The 14,783-nt window shown below is 38.0% G+C and overlaps 1 pseudogene; it reads left to right on the top strand.

Moving 5' to 3' along the window:
* Nucleotides 1–2,695: 2,695 nt before the first annotated feature.
* Nucleotides 2,696–14,485, top strand: LOC103305662 (mitochondrial import inner membrane translocase subunit TIM50-like; annotated as a pseudogene).
* The last annotated feature ends 298 nt before the right edge of the window (nt 14,486–14,783 follow it).

The following is a 14,783-nucleotide window of genomic DNA, read 5'->3' as shown; positions in this document are numbered from 1 at the left end:
AAAGTTGCAAGGATATATATTTGTTATTGAAAATAAAAACAAAATGAAAAAGAATCCAAATTTTATCTGATTTACAATTACTGTAGCCTACCAACATTACTTTTGTTGTGTGTGATTTTCCCCCAAAAAATCTTGTTCCTAGTTCAATACTATTGGCAAAGTTTAATTTTTACTTGAGGTTTAAATGTCAGAATGAACTTTTCTTTAAACTTGTCTGTTTTCAATCTGAAGACTCTTTTTCTTCTTCTGAATGGTTGTGATTGCAAATTCAATTGGTATAAAAAAACATCTAGTGGTTATAAAACAGAAATAGGGAACAACCAAGACATTTGATAACAAATAATTTGCTATAATGTGTTTAAAGGAACAACTACTCAGTCCTTGAAGGAAAGTGCTTAATGGATAAAATGCCCCAAGAGAGACTAAAATAATCTATAAAGCTGCAAGAAAGTCTGTAGTTTTGGAAAATATGACAGAAAGAACATCACTTGGAAGGAATTATTTTTAACCTTATCCACACTGTTAGTTTTTACTTCTTCAGAGAAAATCTTCTAATTTCAACATAGAGCTCTCACTTTATTTTGAATTACAAATTATTTATCTAGATCAGCTAATGAAAAAATTTAAGTATTTTTTATTTTAAAAAAGGGTACAGTATTTTGAAGAAGTAATTTGCTGTTTCAAAACATGCTGTGTAAAGCAAATAATCTTACGTAAGCTATTTAATGTTTTTGTAAATAACAGTGGAAACTTAAAGTTATTCACATTCGATCATGACACCCCAAATCATTTTTAGTGATGTTAAACAGAAAATTAAGTCAAACTGATATAATTACAATATTTCATTAAATGCATCTTTTGATAGACCAGGTTCGTAGGAAGCTATCGCATCCTTTGCAATTCCTTATCAATATGAAATTTTGAAACAAAAAATCATATTGAAAACTTAAAAAACAGTAATAAATTGGTGCCCCAGGAAAATGTATGCCTTGGTTAAGGTATGATAATATAGTAATTCAGGTAGAAAAAAATATAACTTCAAGAACAGGGATTAAGCTAATCAAAACAGATAAATTAGAAGTTGTATTATACAGATAGAGCTGTGGTATAGACAAGTAATAGGGTTGAGAGGAAATAGAAAAAGCATGCATCTCTTTGTGTCTAAATGACATGTTGAAGCATTTTATTAAGCACATTCTGTATTTTTATAATAGCAATAGTAATAAAGTAGATAGCATATTCATTTTACAGTTGAGCAAACCGTGGACAAATGACATTACTTAGCCAAGGTCACACAGCTTACCTTATAAGTTTCAGATCCAGTTATTTGCAGTATCTTGGATAAAATACTTCTATGAAGATTACTTGAGAAATTTAGAGAAATTTGTCATTGAACAAACTCACACGTGTGACCAAGACTTACTATTCCTGAGTATTGTACGAGCAAAGCAACAATGAGATGTGAAGTATCATAATGCATATGGGCAATGGGGGTGTGGCTGGAGCCTGGGTTATGAGGTACTTAAGGGGCTTGTAAGCCAAAAGGCAGCTTGTAATTTAACTTTACAAGTTAAAGAAAACCCTAAGTGCCAATGTAAGAAACATGGACTTTATTCTGCACTCAATAGAGAACCATCAAAGATTCTGACCAGATGGCAACCAAATCAAAATCGTGGTCTAGTATTTGCATTTCCTCAACTTGTTCTAAGAAGAAGAACACATTCTCTAACATAACATCATTTCTGAAAAATGTTCAACTGAAATGCATTTTGCTGCAGTTATTTTAATTTAGAACTAAGTTTAATTTAAAATTAAAATGTTATTTAATTTAGACTTAAAGTATAACATAGCTTCATAACAATTGTATTTTCATCAAATTTTGGTACCTTAATTTTCATTTAAAACTAAATTATTCAATTTATTTTTAATGATTAAATGTAAACTCTTTCTTACAGTGAACAATTATCAGTCCCCAAAGGAAAAATTACAAGACTATAGGTGGATAATATTTATTTAAAAAGTCAAAATTCACAGTAAAATGTATTAGAAAACATGGGAAGTGGAAAGAAAACATGGAGTTTTTCCTAGCCAAACAAATTTACAGAATGCCTTCTACAAGCCAGAAACTCTTACAGGCCCTAGCAGGTTTTCTCATTATTTAGAGCCTGAGCCCAGGACTGAAGGGTCCCTGGTACGATTCCAGTCAAGGACATGTACCTCGGTTACAGGGATGATCCCTGTTTGGGAGGCAACCAATTGACATGTCTCTCTCACATTGATGTGACTCTCTCAGTCTCTTCCCCTCCACTCTCTCTAAAAATATCCTCAGATGAGAATAAAAAAAAAGAAAAAAAGAAACTCTTACAGGTTCCAGGAGTAAAGCAGTGAAAGTAATCCAGGCCCTCAGTGACCTTTTATTTCAGCAAGAGGGAGACATTCAATAGACAAACAAATAAGGAAATAAAACTCTGATAAATACAATAAAATGGGCGAAGGGAAAAAGAGAGTTGGGGTCAGTGGGGCACACTGCAAATAGAATACTTGAGTGGAGATCTGAAAGGTGTGAGGAAATGAACTGCAAGCTTATCTGCAGGTCAGCATTTCAGACAAAAGGAAGAACCGGTGCAAATGATTTAGTAAAAAAATGTGCCTGCAGTATTTCAGCCCTCCAAGTGTGCCTAGAGTATGGGACAGAATGGAGTTTGAGAAACTGGACAAGGAGTTACAGCAGATTAGTAGCAAGGAGGTAGCTGGGGAGGCCAGGGCATTGTGAGACATTATTTGAATTTTGATATTTAATCTCAAAAGGGAATTTATTAAAGAATTTTTCTATGAGTAGGAAGCAAGGGCAAAAAAACAGAGATATTAGTAATAAACTACTACAATAATCCAGATAAAAGACGATGATTTAGAGTTTGCTATAGAATTAAAATTCTCGAGTAGTGAAATTCCTGATCTATTTTGAAGCTTCAGTCAACAGATTTACTGATAGATTGGGTGTGGTATATGAAAGAAACAGAGGAAATATAGAATACTCCAAATGAGATAGGGAGAATGAAGAGGGGAAGATGTTAGAGCTAAGGAATCAAGAAGTTAGTTTTATTCATGTTAAGTTTGAGATGCATGTTACTAGTAGATATCTACCTGTAGATGTTGACTATTTAGTTGTACATGAAAGTCTAGAATTCAGAGGAATGGTCTGATTTAGAGATATAATATGGCTAATACTAAGAATATAAATAATATTTACTACTATAAGATTGAATGAGGTCTCTATAGAGTAAGTGTAAGTAAAGAAAAGTCTGAGACTTAAGTCCTGGGGCTTTCCAAAAATTACAGGTTAGAGGGAAAAGGCAAAACCAGCAAAGGAAGTAGCAGCAATGAAGTAGCAGTAGTAGGAGTATCAAAGGAGATTGGTATATGGAAAGCCAGATGAGGAAAGAGTTTATGATGGAATAAGTGATCAATTGTCTTGATAACTAAAACCAGTGAATTTAGCAATGTGTTGGTCACTGCTGATATTGACAATAGCTGTTCCTTGGAGTGGTAGGTAAAGAAGGTCTAATTACACTGGCTTAAAAAATAAATGAAGGATAACAAATGGAGGCTGTATTTTCAAGGAGTTTTATTGCATAAAAGTGAAAAGAAATTAACTGGCACAGAATGTGGGCACAAATACATATTTTTCTTAAAATTTTTAATTTATTTTTGGAGAGAGAGAAAGGGAGAGGTAGAGAGAGAAAGAAACATCCATGTGAAAGTGGAACATCCATCAGCTGCCTCCTGCATGCCCTCTATTATGGATTAAACCCACAATCCAGGCATGTGCTCTGACTGGGAATTGAACCAGCAACCTTTTGGTGCATGGGATGACGCTCAACCAACTGAGCCACACTGGCCAGAGCCATAAGTACATATTTTATAATAGCATGTATTAGATCAGTTTTTAATTCTAATTGAAATGATTCAGCAGAGATGAAAAATCAATAATGTAGCAGAGGGATGGGAAATTGAGTAGATGAGAGAGGATTAAATATAGTATATATAAATATGAATATTTCCCCCATCTATTCTAATAATAGAGAAATATGCAAATTATCTGTTAGAGTATCATGTCACGACCGGATCAGCAGGCTGCGTCCCCGCCCTCTGCTCAGGCAGCTGCAAGGCCCTGGGTAGGATATGATAGGATAGGAGGGTATAAGAAAGGAGAGGGAGAGGAAGGCAGGCCTGCATGCAGACAGGCCAAGAGGAGAAAGAGAAATACAGAAAGGGAACAAGAAAAAGATGCAGGAATGGAAAAGGGAAGGAAATGCAGGGCTGCACGCGGGAGGGAGTGGCGACTGCAGGGGTGGGGGAGCAGGTGCTATAGGCAAGGGCGGGAGGAGGGCAGTGGCCCCCAAGCGTGGGCCATTGGCGGGGAGGCGCCCACGGGTCTGGGATGGAGTGGTGGATGGTCCAAGGCTTTCTGCTTCGCGGCAGCAGCAGCAGCGCCCAGGCCGAGGAGGCCTTGGCCACCCTTACTGGGCTGGGTATCCCTGGCAGGCAATGGGAGCAGGACAGCAGTGGGGAGGCCGGGGAAGAGGGCGCGGTGAACACCTGGCCGGGGCTGAGCCCTGGGTTGGGGGTTAACACCGCCTCCCCACCCCGAACGGAAGCTTTAAGAAGGGAGGCAGGGAGGGAAGAACTTTATAAAGGAGTCAGTAGAGAGCAGAGTTAAAGAAGGAAAGAGGATGTATGAGTGAACTGTAGGAGCTATAATGAAAATCAACTACACTGAGGGCCAGATTATTATGATCTCTGAACGCATAACAATCTGGCCACTCAGTGTGTATCCTATATAATAAAAGGCTAATATGCAAATTGTCCCCTTGACCAGGAGTTCGACCAGCAGGCAGGCTGGCCAACCACCCATATCCCCTCCCCCTGGCCAGGCTGGCCGGACCCCACTCATGCACGAATTCATGCACCGGGCCTCTAATAAATAAATAAAATATATATATATATATATATATATATATATATATATGTATACTGAGTGGCCAGATTATTATGCGTTCAGAGATCATAATAATCTGGCCACTCAGTGTATAGTTGTGTACTGGGGACAGATTTTAAAGTAGGAGTTAGAAAAGAAAAAAGATAAATGATAGTGAATAATTAGGCAGGTAGATAGATGTTAAAACAGTGGAAGTAAGTAGAGAAGAATGTATGGGAAAGGTAGGATGAGAGAGAAAGAGGGAGGGAAGAAAAGTTTTAAAGGGGGAGCTGGTAGAGCTTAAAAGGAAAATGGGAAGAAGGAAGAAATGGGGGAGGGAGCAAAGCAGGTCCAAGGGAGGAAGTAAAAAAAAAAAAATTAAGGTGGGAAGGAAGAAAAGGGGAGAAAGGGCAGGGGTAAAGATAAAGGAAAGAAGGAATGTGGGGAGGGAGGAAGGATAGGAGAAAGATGGGAAGAAGGATGATGGACCAGAAGTAGGAAATAAGAAGGAAAGAAAAGTTTATAAAAGATGAGTCAGTAGGAAAAAGTGTTACATAAAGGAGAGAGAAAATTGTGTGAGAGGGAGAAGCCAATAAGGAAGTCAAATACAATTGTGTGTGAAGGAGATAAGATTTTAAAAAAAAAAGTTAATAGGGACGACCAGGCCAGCAAGGGAGGGCAGGTAGGGGGATCAGGCAAGCAGGCAGAGTGGTTAGGGCAGGCAGGCAGGTGAGCAGTTAGGAGCCAGAGGTCCCAGATTGCAAGAGGGATGTCCAATTGGCATTTGGACATCCTCTGAGGGCTCCCAGATTGGAGAGGGTGCAGGTTGGGCTGAGAGACCGCCACCCACCCACCCCCTCGTCCATGCACGAGTTTTGTGCACCAGGCCTCTAGTAATAATAGAGATATGGATAAATTGGTAGATGTGATCTTAGGAATGTCTACAAGTTTTCTTTAAATACTTTTATTTGGGTTCATATTATATCCCTGTTGTCTTTTTAAAAAGATATTGCAATCCACACATTTATTTATTTATTTATTTATTTATTTATTTATTTATTTATTTTGTTGAAAACATAATGGTTTTAGATTAATGAAAAATGTTCAGGTACTTTTGCTCTGGAGTAAGTGGGATTTAAAAAAATATTTTAAATTAACAAATTAGCTTCATAAAAGGTCTGATAAAATGTAAACATATTTTAATGAATTCCTCTTTGCTGATTTGTTTTCTATTTGGTGAGTAATATCAGTAATTTTCTAATGTTCTCTTTTTATTTTCTAACTGGAGCATGCTAATTTCTTTATAAATATAGAGATTTTGGGGAAAACAAAATGGGATGTAATTTCTTGGTTGACATCACTTTATGACACTTGATACTCCAGACATCCTTTGTTTCTAGACAAATCAACTTCAAAATTTTGTTCAGTGATAGGAAAAGTATTTTACTGCACATGAAAAATGAGAGGAGCCAACTTTATTCTTGAATAATAGTCCCCTAAAAAATGTACTCAGCCCAGCCAGCATGACTCAATGGTTGAGCTTTGACCTATGAACCAGGAGGTCACAGTTTGACTCCCGGTCAGGGCACATGCCTGGGTTGCAGGCTAAATCCCCAATGTGGGGAATGCAAGAGGTGGCCAATCAATAATTCTCTCTCATCATTGATGTTTCTATCTCTCTCTCCCTCTTCCTTCCTCTCTGAAATCAATAAAAATATATTTTGAAATAACACAAAAAATACCACAAACTCAGCAAGATAGTCACAAACAAATGTTTATTGTTGAATAATTTTATATTAATTTTCAGGTGCATTCATCTAAATGAGCCAGCAGTATCTCCAAAGACTTGGCTTATTTCCTAGTAAAATTATTTAAACTAAAATCATGATATAATGCACTACTGTGATGCATGGTTATTATTCCACTATAAATCTGCTAGTTTTTGGAAGGAAACAACTAACAGAACATTTGAAATTTGCATTACATTGGAAAAACTGAGAGCACAAAAATACTTTCAATAGTCAAACAAGACCTGCAATTCCAGGTACAACTTTATGCTTTGACATCGTGTCAACTCTGAGATGCTATTTAAGTAACAGAGGGAAGTGTGAATACCAAAACCAAAGAGGATTATATCACCAAACATTTCTAAGTCACGTCAAAAGCAGACTTACAATTTTTTAAAGATTTTTCATTGATTTTTATAGGGAGAGGAAGGAAGAGGGAGAGAGAGAAAGAAACACAGATTGGCTGCCTCCTGCAACCCCCCTCCCAGGGATCAAGCCTGAAACTCAGGCATGTGCCTTGACTGGGAATCGAATCAGCAACCTTTCGGTGTATGGGACAATGCCCCACCACCAAAGCCACACCCGCCAGGGCTAGACTTATAATTTAATAATTTTTGAACCTTTGTATGTTTTGATATTTGGTAATGTTCCTTTACCTCTGGGGACCCACTGTTATCGGAGGATATTGATACATTGCCCCACCCTCTAAAATAAGATATATTCAGAATTACTGAAGATTGGAAGGAGAATCAAGATTGTAAGAAATAGCAGAAACTTTAATATCTAAGTATAAATTTTAGATGGACAAGTATTATTTACATTTCTATAATTTATTAAGTCAAGACAATGTGATTTCACAAATACCTTGAACCATATTCAAACAAATAATTTTTAAAAATTAGAGCAGGGAAGACTATATGCATATATTTCATTATTTTATAGCCACTTTTTAAGGACATTAATTAGGAAGAGAATATATGGAAAACATGACAAGGATAGCAATAAGAGTTAGCATATTTTATATAATTTTAGTTCTAACCTTTTCTAGATTATAGAAAATTTTCCAGTGTAACACTGAAAGCATTTCTGTTCTTTACATTAATACTTATCAGTGAAACTTTGCTTTCATTTATCTGAAATGAATCCTGGAAGATATAATTGTGGGTACAGATACTGACATGTTTTCCATTTGTAAAAATGTAATTTAAAAGCACTTTGGATATTTATAAATTAAACATCCATTGAAATAGAAAGGAAAATTGTTATCACTTTTTGTTACCAATTGGTTGACAAAAATATTGATAAATTCATCTGCATTCAACATGTTAGATTTTGACCTTCTAAATTTTAGATTCTAGGTATATGTCTTTAACAATCATAAATCAACCAATAGAAAACTAAGTGAATTTATATAAGATATTTCTTATAAGTCATTTCATAGAGTCTTCTAAGAAGTTCACTTAAATTCGCTGATTATTTTATCATTGCTATTTTATGTTGAGACTCATAGTTTCTTCCATGATTGAAGAATAATAGAAATGCAAAAGAAAAGTATCTCTTGACCTGACAAGTGACAGATAATATTATTTTCTTTGGGGAAAAATAATTTTAGCCATATTTTTAAACAACTAGAAAAATAAAATTGAGCTATTTAGATAATTCACCCCAGAAATAATAGCTCTAGGTTTTAATGTGTCAACTTTTTTTCTTCTTTTCTGCTTTATAGAACCAAAGTATTGTATACTGAAATTATACCAAGCAAGAAAAAGTGCCAGGAAAATATTTTATTTAATCAGATTCTTAGCTATACTTATATATACTTATTGAGGAAAGACTGTTATATAGGAATTAATCTTTACATGTTCATTTTCTCTTATATAAGAAAGGGGGGAAGTAATTAAAATTGTTGGAAATAAAAGAGAATACAGCTCTAGAGAGAGGACATAAGATGACTGGCTTCTGGGAGAAAGTAGTACATTTCCTTTAGAGCAGAATTTGAAAGAATTAACATTTACTAAATGCCTTCCTCTCTATTTTGACTTCCTACCCATGGAGTATTAGAAATAGCAATGTTTTCTTCTCCCCACATGAAAAGAAGTGAACCAAAGTCCAATTTTTATTTGTATTTATTTTAATTTCTCTATTTAACAGAATTTTAGAATGATCTCCTACAATCTTATAAGAGAATGAACTTATAAGTCCCTCTGTGGTATTTATATAGGATGAATATAGGAAATTATGAGAAAGAAAAATACAAAAGTCTGGAAACACTGTAGAATTATACAAAATAATTTTCATCATATTCTACTGAAACTGCATTTGGTTTTAGCTGTTCTAGCATATTTACCACAGACTAGTTGATGAGTAATAAATTTGTAAATGGGCTTAGCAAACTAATAAGGATTTGGGGATGTGAGAACAGGAGTCTCCCTGACCCTTTTTCATTCCCATAGAACTGAATTGTTGTTGTTGTTTTTTAAATCATCTGAACTAAAGCTGTTGTGAATTTGAATAACCTGTGGTTTTTATCAAAAAAGCAAAGAATGCTTGAGACAGCTCGTAATATATAAATATGATTTGTATACCGTATTTTCCGGCTTATAAGATGACTTTTTAACCCAGGAAAATCTTCTGTACGCCCAGTCGTCTTATATGCCGGAAAATACGGTAATATAAACTACAATATAGAAATACTCAAATAACTATTTGAAAAGTATCTTGTCTGATCATTCCACATGCTTTTTGTCACTCATCCAACCATTAGCATGATCTATGCTGCAAAAGCACTATCTTTGAGTCTGGCTATGAGTTAAATTAATTGCAAAGTGAGTGCTTTATTTAGTATTTTAATATCTTGTTTGTCTTATTAAACTTGAGTTGAGTTTTTACTTAAATCTATATAGGACAACCTTAAGAATACTTATTTGAACTTAAAGTAGAAAATGTAAACTAACTCAACTTGACAAACATTTACTTAATACAGAGTGTATGTATTTTTTTAAATAAGGCAACTGTCCAATTCTGAATTGTTTACCAAATGCAGAGAGAATCTGTCTTAATTTGGTTATTACCTAACTATAGGAAAAATTTGATGCACACATACACACATACATCCACAGAGGCAGTCCTTGTTTTGCATAGCTCCAACATGCATGCATTTTAGTTACTGTGTTTAGTTAAATTACATCACTCCCCAGGAACACAGTTCAAATTTTAATTACAATATATTAACTGTGAGTAAATGTATAAAGTACAAAATTTACTACTACTCCCTTGGCCCACAGACCACTACATAAATAATATAAGTGCCCCCTGATCGATGACCAATAATGTCACTTCCTTCATGAATGGTCACTGTTCTTCTATTATTCAGTTCATGAACTGACATGGCCCAGAGCATGTAATGCTAGTAAAATACTCACTCCACATTCAAAAAACTCTCAAAGGTATTTTACAACATTGAAAACACAAAGACTAAAATGTTGGAAGCTAATCTCAACTTAACAATATGACCATTTGCTAAAGCATAGGAAAGTTGCTTGCTTCATATTTTAAGTTACACAATGAGAAGAATGAGACAAGCACTGTTTAAGCTATCTTAAGTTTATTACCAAGAAGAAAAACACCTTAATTTTCGGTGGTTCTAGCATCGGAAATTGCAGTCTACTAAATAAATATTGATTTTTCTGTGTTTTCATTTTCTTACACATTTATAACTGACAGTAAAGAGCTTTGAATGTTTTGACAAAAAATTTAAAGCTCATGGAACAATAATAATTTTTCTAACCAATTATTGGGATGACTTTGCATAGATTCAGGTTTCACAGTCATTATACAGTTCTGCCCTACCATACAAAGTTAGGACTGCATGCATACAGTGAGATCAGGGTTTTAACCTCCAATCTGGAACAGATGTGTGCATCTTCATCTGAGTGATCTCATTATTGGAGACCTTAATTGATCAATAACAAAGAGAAAAATATTCCAGGTAAGAGTTTATTTTTTCTTCCTCAAGTGTAAAGAAAACTGTTCACCATTCTGATCATAGTCTGAATTGCAAGAAAGGCATCTATAATAACAAAAGGGAAGTGCTTTCTCAAAGGCAGAATTGATGTAGAAAAAAATCCCCCATGCCATCTGATGACTTAGCAAGATGAAAATGAAAGGTGGCTGTGGGCCTGACTCTGTTAACACTGCAGTTAATGGTCTGTTAACAACCTCAGAACCGAGTGTCTCTAGGTTATTTGCCAATGAACCATTCATCAAAAATAAAGATTCTCAAGCTCTACTGCTATTAGATAGACAGTAGAAATCAATCACAGAGATTCAAACTATATAACAAAGAGAAACAAATTTATGACATACATGACAGCATAGAGGAAACACAAAATCAGTGTTCTTAGTGAAAGGAGTCAGACATGAAATAGTCCATCTTGAATTATTCCACTTGTATAAAATGCTAGAAAATGTAAACTAATACACGGTGATAGGAAGCAGATCAATAGTTGTCTGGGACATGGGGCTAGTGGGAGAGATGGACTGCCAAGGGGCATGACAGAAAACCTTGCAGTTGCAGTTAATAGAAACGTTTGCATCTTGACTGGGTGGTGGTGGTTTCTCAGGCATATACATCTGTCGATACTTATTGAAAAGTACTCTTTAAATGGGTGTAGTGTGCTGGATATAAATTATATCACAACAAAGTTATTAAAAAATCATAGCAATTCAGGATTTCAGAACATTAGACTGCATCAACCCGTAGAGGAGCAAACATGTACTCTTAGGATTTTATAAGTTTCCACAATAATTTTTAAATTCTGTTTATTCAATCACAATGAAAACTTTAGAAAGAATGATTTAAGCAATTTTACACAAGTGACAACTTTCTTGCTATGCACTGATGAGTACTATTCAAACACATGTCCATCTGTGTGTATAATCCTTTGGTGCTACATAGTAGTACTATGGTACTTTAATCATTTTGCTATGACCAGAAAAGAGGTGATGTAGGTTTTATATGTAAACTAGAGGCCCAGTGCACGAATTCGTGCATGGGTGGGGACTCTCAGCCTGGCCAGCAATGCTGGCCGATCGGGGCCAGCCGGCCGGGGGGAAGGACCATGCGAGGTTGGCCAGCTGCGGGAGGTTGGTCATCGGGAGTGCACTGACCACCAGGGGTCAGCTCCTGCATTGAGTGTCCACCCCTGGTGGTCAGTGCACATCATAGTGACTAGTCGACCGATCGTTTGGTCATTTGGTCCAAATGGTTGCTTAGGCTTTTATATAGAGAGATTATACATTCCCATTAAGTGCATATTAATTTACATATTAATTTACACCAACCAACTAAAGATTTGTAGAACTCAGAAAAAAAGGAAAAATATATTATTAAATCTCCACAAAACAGGTACATTATACAGTATTTTTTACATTTCAACTCAGCAGTGCTTCCCAGGTTCATGTAATAAGAGGGGAAAAAATCTCTTTCAGAGTTTTAATTTTACTTTTTAGTTTTGTAGCTTTTCTTACAGACATATAACAAGTATGAGAGCCTTATGTCATATACACACAGTTTATATGCCATACAGGTCAAATATGATAATGAGAAGAGCTAAAAGTCATTTTTATTTGAAAAAAATTTTAATTATTCAAGTTTGAGAAAAACCTAAATATAACTTTGGAAATGTTGACAATTGTATTATAATTCTCTATCTGCTAATGATATTCCTGTAAAAAACAATGTCGTTAAAATTTAACGTAGAAGTATCCTTTTAAGTCATAATATTAACTCCAGTCATTCACTGTAAATATCCAGTATTTTAGTGGCATGATAAAGTAGCAAGACTTGCTGGCTTGCCTTGTAAAATAGCTATGACTTCAGACACAAACAAAACTCATTTATGGCAAAATGGCAGCCTCCACAACCTGGCCCTGCGCAAGATGGTGACCTCTGCAGGGGGAACTGGCCCTGAGCATGTGCAGTGAGCTCACACGCAGTGCCTATGGATTGCGCAAGAGGCTGGTGACTCGTACCCCATCCTCCCTGGGACTCAGACCAGGATTGGGAGCCGCCCCAGCACTAAGGCCCAGGCCCAGGGGTCACAGCAGCAGTGGGTCATGGAGGGTTCCAGCTATGCAAAAAAGTTATACTCTGGCTTGCTGGGCTGCTTGGGGTGGTGGAAGTGTGAATGTCATCTATATCTTCAGAAACAAGTCTGTGGATGAAACTAGTGCCAAGATTCCCCATGAATTCAACAATGATCCAATTCAGAAAAGCAGTTGCAATGGACATATAAATGTTCCAATTATAGACAGACTAGAGGCCCGGTGCACGGATTCGTGCACCAGTGGGGTCCCTCAGCCTGGCCTGTGGGGATTGGGCCGAAACCAGCTCTCTGACATCCTCCAAGGGGTCCCAGATTGCAAGAGGGTGGTTCTCAGGTGATGGAACCCAGAATCAGGCTCCTTCCTCTCTGGTTCCATGTGCGTCACCCAAGAACCGCAGCTGCCAAGTCACTGTAGCTCGGCAGCTCCTGCATTGAGCGCCTTCCCCCTGGTGGTCAGTGCACTCCCACAGTGGGAGCACTGCTCAGCTGACCACAAGGCACCAGACATAGGGCTCACAGCTGGCAAGTGCTGCTGCGGCTGCGCAAGCCTCTCCCAATCAGGACTGGCTGGGCGTGAGCCCTTGGCAGGCGCAGCAGGGCCTGGATGAGTGGGAACGGCAGGCGGCATTGGACTGCCAGTTTCAGCCCAATCCCGGAAGGCCACACTGAGGGACCCCACTGGTGCATGAATCTGTGCACCGGGCCTCTAATTCAGTGGTCAGCAAACTCATTAGTCAACAGAGCCAAATATCAACAGTACGATTGAAATTTCTTTTGAGAGCCAAATTTTTTAAACTTAAACTTCTTCTAACGCCACTTCTTCAAAATAGACTTGCCCAGGCCGTGGTATTTTGTGGAAGAGCCACACTCAAGGGACCAAAGAGCCGCATGTGGCTCACAAGCCGCAGTTTGCCGACCACGGCTCTAGTATGTATATAGGTGGTCATCGAGCCACCAGGCCCCACTTTTCCTAGACCTCCCGGGAGCGCTGCCCTATCAGCTGCCCTACACACTTGTCTCAGAGCTCACCAGTGTCCTCTTGCACCCTGTGTGGTCCCCAGCCACTGGCTGAAGGTTAAGAAGCTTCCAGGCATCAAGACCTTATTCCAACAGCTTGCCCCTTTGTATGAAATCATTGTCTTTACATCAGAGAATGGCATGACTGCATTTCCACTCATGGGCAGTGTGGACCCCCACGGATTCATCTCCTGCCGCCTCTTCTGAGATACTACGTGATGCATGGATGGGCACCATGTTAAGAACCTGCCCTGCCTGAATTGGGACCCAGCCCGTGTGGTTGTAGACTGCAAGAAGGAAGCTTTCCACCTACAGCCCTACAGTGGTGTCGCACTTGGGACAGCAACTCTGATGGCTGGTTCTTGTTGGACTTGTCTGCCTTCTTCAAGACTATTGTATTGATGGTTGGAGAATGTCCAGACTGGACCATGCTGTAACACTATGCCCTGGAGGATGACCTGCTGGAGGCTTTCAAACAGTGGCAAAGCCAGCTAGAGCAGGAAAAGCCGGCAGTGCTGGCCAAGCTCTCCAGATCCAACAAGCAGAGCCTCTTTTTCAGCTCTCTTACCAGCTGCCTGTGGCCTGGCTCCAAATAGCCCTGACTTCTGGATCTCCTCAAACTCAGTGCCTGGGTCCCAGACCCTAGGCTGCAGTGCTCCCAGCCCAAGGCTTGGGCAGCCACCATGTCCAATAAAGTCCATCTGAGACGCCATCCAGAGAGTCTCCAGATGGGGGCATCAGTGTGAGATCTGAATGGCTGGTCATCTGCCAAGCACATACTGGATGCTTTGGTGGATCAGGGCTGGTTTTTAAGCCAGGCCCAGAAATCTGAAAACCTGGGACCCTGTTCTGGCTGAGTCTTCCTGTGACCTATGTGATCTGCAAAAAATGCAG

Source organism: Eptesicus fuscus, chromosome 16 (genome assembly GCF_027574615.1).
Source record: "Eptesicus fuscus isolate TK198812 chromosome 16, DD_ASM_mEF_20220401, whole genome shotgun sequence".
In the NCBI taxonomy this organism is placed as follows: Eukaryota; Metazoa; Chordata; class Mammalia; order Chiroptera; family Vespertilionidae; genus Eptesicus; species Eptesicus fuscus.
The sequence above is the reverse complement of the archived record's forward strand: the minus strand, read 5'-3'. Positions and strand labels throughout refer to the sequence as shown.